We start from the raw sequence: 8,242 nt of genomic DNA, 5'->3' as shown, positions 1-8,242 counted from the left end.
CTATCTCTATGCCCTTAGTTAGTTTGGCTAGGGATTTATCTATCTTGTTGATTCTTTCAAAGAGCCAGCTTTTGGATTTGTTGATTCTTTATATCTTTCTCTTTGTTTGTATTTGGTTGATTTTCTCCCTGGCTTTGACTATTTCCTGCTGTCTACTCCTCTTGCCTGTGTTTTCTTCTTTTTGTTCTAGGGCTTTCAGGTGTGCTGTTAAGTTGCTAGTGTAAGATCTCTCCAATTTCTTTCCCAAGGCACTTAGTACTATGAATTTTCCTCTTAGCACTGCTTTCATTTTGTCTCATAAGTTTGGGTATGCTATGTCATCATTTTCATTGAGTTCCAGGAAATCCTTCCTTTCTTCCTTCCTTTCTTCCTTCCTTCCTTCCTTCCTTCCTTCCTTCCTTCCTTCATTTATTTATTTATTTCTTCCCTAACACAGTTATCATTGAGTAGTGAATTGTTCAGTTTCCATAGGTATGTGAGTTTTCTGTTGTTTTTGTTGTTATTGAAGTCTAGCCTTAGTCTGTGGTGACCTGTTGAAGAAACATTTCCTATTCCAGACCCCACCCAAAGCTAGCAGCTTTCAGAGCCACTTCAGAGCATGAGTAACACACCCAAGTGAGGCATGTGCTGTCTCCAGAATCCAAATAAATCCACTAAATTAGTGCTTCTTTCTTGGTTTGAGGAGGGGCCAAGTGCAATAACTTATCTTTCACCTTAGAAGGAATATCTCTGCATACCCCACAAGTCTGTACTCCTAAGAATTTCACTGAGGTATATGGTCCTTGAATTTTAGTTGAATTTATTTCACATCCTATGATATGCATATGTTTTACCAATGAGTCCAAAGTAGTTGCTACTTCCTGCTCACTTAGTCCAACCAACATAATGGCATCAATATAGTTCACCAATGTAATATTTTGTAAAAGATACAGATGATCAACATCCCTTATAACTAAGTTATGACACAGGGTAGGAGACTTAATATATCCTTGAGGCAAAATTGTAAAGGTATACTGCTGACCTTGCCAACTGAAAGCAAATTGCTTCTGGTGGTTGGTATGAAAAGCTAATGAGAAAAGGGCATTTGCTAGATCAATAACTGCATACCAGGCACCAGATGTGTTAATTTGCTCAAGTAATGAAATTACATCTGGTACAGAAGATACAATAGGAGTTACTACCTGATTTTTTTTTTTTTTTGATAGTCAACTGTCATTCTCCATGATTCAGATAGGAGAGTTAAAGAGGGATGTAGTGCAAACCACAACCCCTGTATCTTTCAAGTTCTTGATGGTGGCTGTAATTTCTGAAGTTTTTCCTGGAATATGATACTGTTTGATTTACTATTTTCTTTGGCAGAGGCAACTCTAATGTCTTCCATTTAGCCTTTCCAACCATAATAGCGCTCACTCCACAGGTCAGGGAACCAATGTGGGAATTCTGCCAACTTCTAAGTATATCTATTCTAATTATACATTCTGGACCTGGACAAATGACCACAGAATATGTTCAGGGACTTACTGGACCTACTGTGAGTTGGACATCAGCAAAAACTCCATTGATCACTTTTCCTCCATAAGACTCTACTTTAACTGGAGGGCCACAATGTTTCTTGGGATCAACATCAATTCAGAACCTGTATCCAATAGACCCCACAAAGTTTGATTATTTACTTTCCCCAAGTGTACAGTTACCCTTGTAAAAGGCTACAGATACCTCTGGGGAAGAACTAGAGAAAGGCTTTTAACATTAAAACTTTTAGGTGTCTTATCAAGATCCTTCTTCACAGGAACCTGGCCACCCCTTCATTCAAAGGTTTCTGGCTCTGCAAACTGGTCAAGTCTGGAAATTGATTCACAGGCCGAGATTGTCTTTTGCCACAATCCAATGTAGCCTTTCTTTCATTTGTTTGAGAATTTTTCTGCTTATAGAGATCAAACAGATACACAGTAAGTTTCCTTTTTTTTTTTTTTTTTTTTTCATTCCTGGAAATACCATAACTGATTAGCCAGAACCAAAAGTTCCTGACATTGTAAAATTCACCTCTCCTGTACTGACCATTACAGACTAGGCCATTATTAACATTGTTTTGTCTTTGCTGCCTATTATAATAACTTCGATCATCTTGTCTATGGTGATTCAATGCTGCCACCTGGCCCTGATTACCTCGGGGCCCAATTAAGCCCATTGCATTTAATTCATCCAATAGAGCAGCTGTATCTCAAACCCTAAGGTCTGACACAAGAAAAAACTCTTCATTTGTGCTGGTGCCCCTCTGACCAGTTTGCATCTTGTAGGATTCGTAAAGGGCAGATCTTCTGGACCTTCCCATTGTGGAAGATTAAGTTTTACACAGTGTATACACTCTAGCATTGCAATTTCCCTGAGCCCTAAAATCCCGTTGTTAACACTAAGCCAAAGGATATCAGGCATCTCCAACTCCTTTTCAGTAGGCCATCTTTTGATAAACACTTCAGCCAGCCATTCAAACAAACTTCTGACACCTTTTGTAACTGGGCGAGCTTCCATATTAAACCTAGAGTCTCCACTCAGGGGTCCATGTCAATAAACTCAGCCTGATCTAGTTTTATGTTTCTTTTACCATTATCCCACACCCTTAAAATCCATTCCCACACATATTCCCCAAACTTCTGCTTGAATGAATTAGCAAACTCATTAAGTAGTGTAGCACATTTCCTCCTGGACAACACTTTCTACCTACCCTCTAGGGGCCTGTTTTGCCTTGAGTCTTGTTACAGGTCTAGAAGAAACTATTGGTGGCCCTTGAGGAAAATCAGTATTGTCTTGCCAGGAATTTTCTTCAGAGATAGTCACTGGTAGTTTATCAGACTCTGAGGGGATTAATTTCCTCATGTGAAAGAGGCATTATTTCAAGGTGTGGGGTTCCTCAGGAGGCAACTGCTTCCTCAGGTGAGGTAAAATCTTGAGAATCTGAAGATTCAAAGTTCTCAGCTTCAACAGCGTCCTCCCACACATCCCCATCCCAAGTTATAAGATCNCATTCTTTGCCAATTAGTGCCCTTACTTTAACTGCTGACACCCTCTGAGACTGAAACTTGAATTTTGCTATAATTCAGCCAATCTTATAATGAGGGCTTCAGTTTGTGTTTCTGCAATTTGAGCTCTAGGGCTGCTGGAGAGAAGATTCTTTTCAAGGTCACATTCAAAAATTTTTATATTGTTTGTTTGCATATGGGACTGCTTAATTTTATCATATAGTTTATTCTTTTCCTTCATCGATTTGTCCAGAGATACTAAGAGCAACAAGTCAACAAAATCACTTTCCTCCAAAATATAGAAACTTTTATATACCAGGTTACCTAATTCATTCTTGATGGGTCAAAATAATCAAAGGCATTAGCTTCTTTAAGTTTTAAATATAGTTTCCACTAAGGGCCTTAAATATTCTCCAAACTCCCAGGAGAGAGATTATCTGGAAAGGTTTCAGTAGTTGAAGGCGCTGGTGAATTAGAAAGTACTGGCGAATTATTAAGCATATTCCAGATTCTTAAAAGATTCATCCTTATACTTATGTTCCTCTAGAACCACTCTAGTACCAACTTCTGAATTAATCAGGGTTCCCTAGAGTCAGAGAATTTCTGGAAATGTCTGTTTATATTGGGGAAATTTATTGTGATGATTTACAGTCTGTAGTCCAACTAACCCAACAATGGTCAGCTGTGAATGGGAAGTCCAAGAATCTACTAGTTGCTCAGTCTCATGAGGTTAGTTTTTTCAGCTGGTCTTCTGTAGAAGTAGGTTACAACAGATGTGTTGGCAAGTAAATGCAAGCAGTCAAAGAAGAATGAATCTTCTTTCTTCCAGTGTCCTTATGTAGGTCTCCAGCAGAAGGTGTGGCCCAGATTAAAGGTGTGTATCACCACATCTGGATAGGGGACTTGCTTTGTCCCAGGCTGACTTTAAACTCAGAGATCTGCTTGTCTCAGTCTCCTGGGATTAAAGGTGTGAGCTACCTTGCTTTGGGCCTAAGCTATTCATGGCCACTATGCCTCAAGATCCCCATGCCAAGATCCAGGTCAGAAACTTGTGTATTCCAACCTCAAGATCTGGCTCACAGTGATCCCTCCAATTCTGGATTGTAGATCATTCCAGGTATACTCAAGTTGACAATCAGAAATAGCCATTACAAATACACACCAGAGGAAAGACAGTAACTTCAACAAATGTTACTGGTTAAACTGGATGGGTGAATGTAAAGAGGGCAAATAGATCCATATTCATCACCCTGCAGAAAATGCAACTTCAATTTGGTGAAGTACTTTTAACATAAGACAAGATACTCTAAATCTGATATAAAAGAAAGTAGGAAATAATCCTGAACTCATTGACACAGGAAAAATATTTCTCAACAAACTACCAATAGAAAAATTAATAAATGGTACCTCATGAAACTGAGGCGCTTATGTATGACAATGGACTCAATCAATCAGGCAAAGTGGCCTCATTCTGAATGGGAAAGCATCTTTACCAATAGAGGGTAAAATATTACAGTCTAAAATATATGAGGAACTTAAAAAAGAAAAAGAAAATCAAGAAAACAACCCAATTAAAAATGGGTAGAAGTAAACAGACAGTTCTCCAAAGATGAACCATAAATTATTTATTATAATTTATTTAAATAAATGTCCAACACCCTAATCATCAGGGAAGTGCACATTAGAGCTTCTTTATAATTTCATTTTAGCATAGTCAGAAGAGCCAAGATTAATCAAATAAATGACAGAATATGCTGGCAAAGATGTGGGAACACTTACTGATGGTGAGAATGAAAGCTGGTACAGCATCAATAGAGATCAATGTAGTGTTTCTTCAGCAGACTGGAGCTCAATCTACCTCAAGCTCCAGCTATTTCACTCTTGAGTATATACTCAAAAGATTCTATCTCCTGCTACATAAACATTTGCTCATCCATATGCATTGCTACTTTATTTAGTATCAAAAATGGGAAATAGCCTAGATGTCAATCAACTGATGAATTGATAAGAAAAAGGTGGCACATTTACATAATACTATTAAATTTCTAAGAAAAATTAAGTTATAAAATTTGCAGGTTAGGTCTTGAAAAACAAATTACCCTGAACAAGGTAACTCAAACCCAAACAGCAAGTACTGTATGTTTTCTCTTAAATGCATGTGTTAGCTTCTAAGCTTCAAATGTGTTACAATCAGTATAACCACATAGCTTGGGTACCTCATAAGGGACCTAGTGGTAGGAGAATCTCTCAAGGATGGGGAAATGGAATGATTGTTAAAGAAAGAAACTAGGAACAAAAATAAGAAGATTAAAGAAGGTGAAAGAGAGGAGTAAAGGAGGAAACCACCAAACAACAGGGGAGATGGTGCCCACGTAGACATCTTTTGGCACCAAGTAAAACTTGTAGTGCCAGAAATGGGTTACATCTTGTTGAACCATTGGTCAATGCAATTCTATGTAAACCACCAAATATCATAGACTATTTCCGAGACTATCAGTTATTCTCCGCAATCTGCTGATAAGGGCACATAGATGAACACAACACTTACATATGATACTGAACAGAGAAAATTCAAGCTGGTGGCTAACTAGAAGCTTTCCCCCTACAAACTAACATATATGATGTTGAAAGGTACCTTGCATGCTAGCATAGGAGAACGTTTATCATCGGTATTACTCCGCTACAAATCCTAAGGACTACAATAATGTCCTCATGGAATAGTGGCAGAAATGTTATGGGAATAACTAACCATTTTCAGATAAGATTTAAGGCCCACTTCATGAGATGGAACCTTTATACCCCGAATGTGAAAGAAGGTGTGTTTTGATATCTTTTTTACAAAACAAGATGTAGATAGTCATGGAATTACAGAGAATTGATTTAAAATACACAGTGATGTTGCATAGTGTTTTTTTTTTCCTTTTACCTATGAAGATATTTTTGCAGCTAATGTAAGACTTATCACTCAGATATTTTTCTTTTATTATTATTATTTTATTAGATATAATATTGCTCAAAGCTTAAATATTGTTCAAGTTTTCTTTTTTAAAAGCAAAATATTGAGTAACTACTGCTTCTAGGTATTCAGAGGTCAGGAAGTTAATTGCCTAAAACACCATTTGAGAGTAAACTACTAAAGATACTAAATTTTATTATGAAATTTTAGTGAAAATTTCACCAAAACAAAGAATGTTTTATGATAAATACATTATAATCAAAGGAAATAAATGTATATATCGGCATCTGTAGCTTCATCTTGTTCGCTTTAGATTCCTTAATCAGAAGAATAACAGGGCAAATACAAAGCATTCTGATGACACCATACACATCAGATACAGGTTCCAAAGGACCCAAGTTGGTTCTAATCTGAAAGTCTCCTTCATGAGGACTAGCTTTCATGGTGCCAGTACATATCTTGTGAACTTCCAAAGGAGGGAAATAACCAACAAGCCTATTCAGCTATAATGCCTATGGACCACAACAAAAGACCAGCATGACATTAAAATCCTAAGTGTCCAGTAGTGGTATACATCCCTTGACAGTGCTAACTAATAGCTTTCTATTTGGAGTTAAGACCCACCTAACAAGGTAATCCTGCCTCATATTGGAAATCTAGCCAACTGCTTGGAAATAGTAAAGTAATTGATCTTAGCAGAGAACCTACAATTAACACTTTCCTAAACCAGTATAATTCCTAACTACAGTATATATATATATATATATATATATATATATATATATATATATATATACTTATACCCACAGATAAGCGTAGTCCTCACCCCTTATTAAGGAAACTTCTCTTTGAAACAGATGGAGATCATTACAAAAATATTACAACAAATCAACAATGCAGACTTCTGGAGTCCAGAAAAAACTGATAGATCTATAACACAACTTATGAACCAAAAGGCTCAGGATCATCTCAGAATAGAGGGAGGAAGATTGTAAGAATCAGAGAAAAGGGGTTTGTTGTGAGATTGTGTCTTCTTGAAATGTCAGAAACTACACCCAAGGAGTCTAGCAATTCAACTACCATGATATATGGAAAGGCTGCCTAAATACAACCTGAACAAGGAAGATACTGTAACAAACTGACATGGAAGAGAGAAAGCTCATGAGATCTTAAGCCTAGGCAAAGTACTGAAGGCAACTGAGGCATGCAGAGAGTGGGAAAAATGTTCTTCCTTGCAGAAGAGCATTCCATTTGGTTATACAATATCAGACCATTAAATCTGAAAATACTCACACACAAGATTCATTAACTGTACTAAGCAAGTTGCATCTTTATAATTACAAATATATATTATGTATTACATATTATGTATGGCTGGAGCAGCAGGGTTAACATTTAAAACTCCTCCCAGTTTTTATGCCCTCAGCTCCCTTCCAGATAGACTCCTTCTCTTCCTCTCCTTAGAAAAGAGTGGGTTTTTAAGAGATAACAACCAACACAACAAAATAAATTATAATAAACTAAACCAAGATGCATGGCTCCGAAGCTGGACAAGACAACCAAACAGAAGGAAAAGAGCCTCCAAAGCACAGAAAAGAATCACAGACCCAGAGCTCTGACCCCGGGACCAGAGGAGATTACCATTTACTCTCTGGTGACTGTCTAAGGTGGGACCAGCAAGGAGTACACAGGTCACAGAAACAGCAAAGCAGGTGGGACAGGGTCCTTCCTACCTCCATCTGCACCCAGGAGGTGGGGCTGTTCCGCAGCCCTCTGTGCACTGCTCTTGCCAGGAGAGAGCTGTCTCCCAGGATGGCTGACACAGGCTTCTAGACTCACAGGAGGATAAAGCTCCAGCCAGAGACAGCAAGAACATCTAACACCAGAGATTACCAGATGGCAAAAGGCAAACGCAAGAATATTACCAACAGAAAGCAAGACCACTTGGCATCATCATAACCCAGTACTCCCACCACAGTGGGTCCTGGATACCCCAACACACTGGAAAAAGCAAGATTTGGATTTAAAATCATATCTCATGATGCTAGTAGAGGATTTTAAGAAGGACATAAATAACACCAATAAAGAAATATAGGAGAACACAGGTAAAAAGGTAGAAGCCCTTAAACAGGAAACAACAACAACAACAAAAAAAAACTCCCTTAAGGAATTACTGGAAAACACAACCAAACCAGTGAAGGAATTGAACAAAACCATCCAAGATCTAAAAATGGGGATAGAAACAATAAAGAAATCACAAAGAGAGACA

Source organism: Mus pahari, chromosome 12 (genome assembly GCF_900095145.1).
Source record: "Mus pahari chromosome 12, PAHARI_EIJ_v1.1, whole genome shotgun sequence".
NCBI classification, from domain to species: Eukaryota; Metazoa; Chordata; class Mammalia; order Rodentia; family Muridae; genus Mus; species Mus pahari.
Note: the sequence above shows the minus strand (reverse complement) of the source record.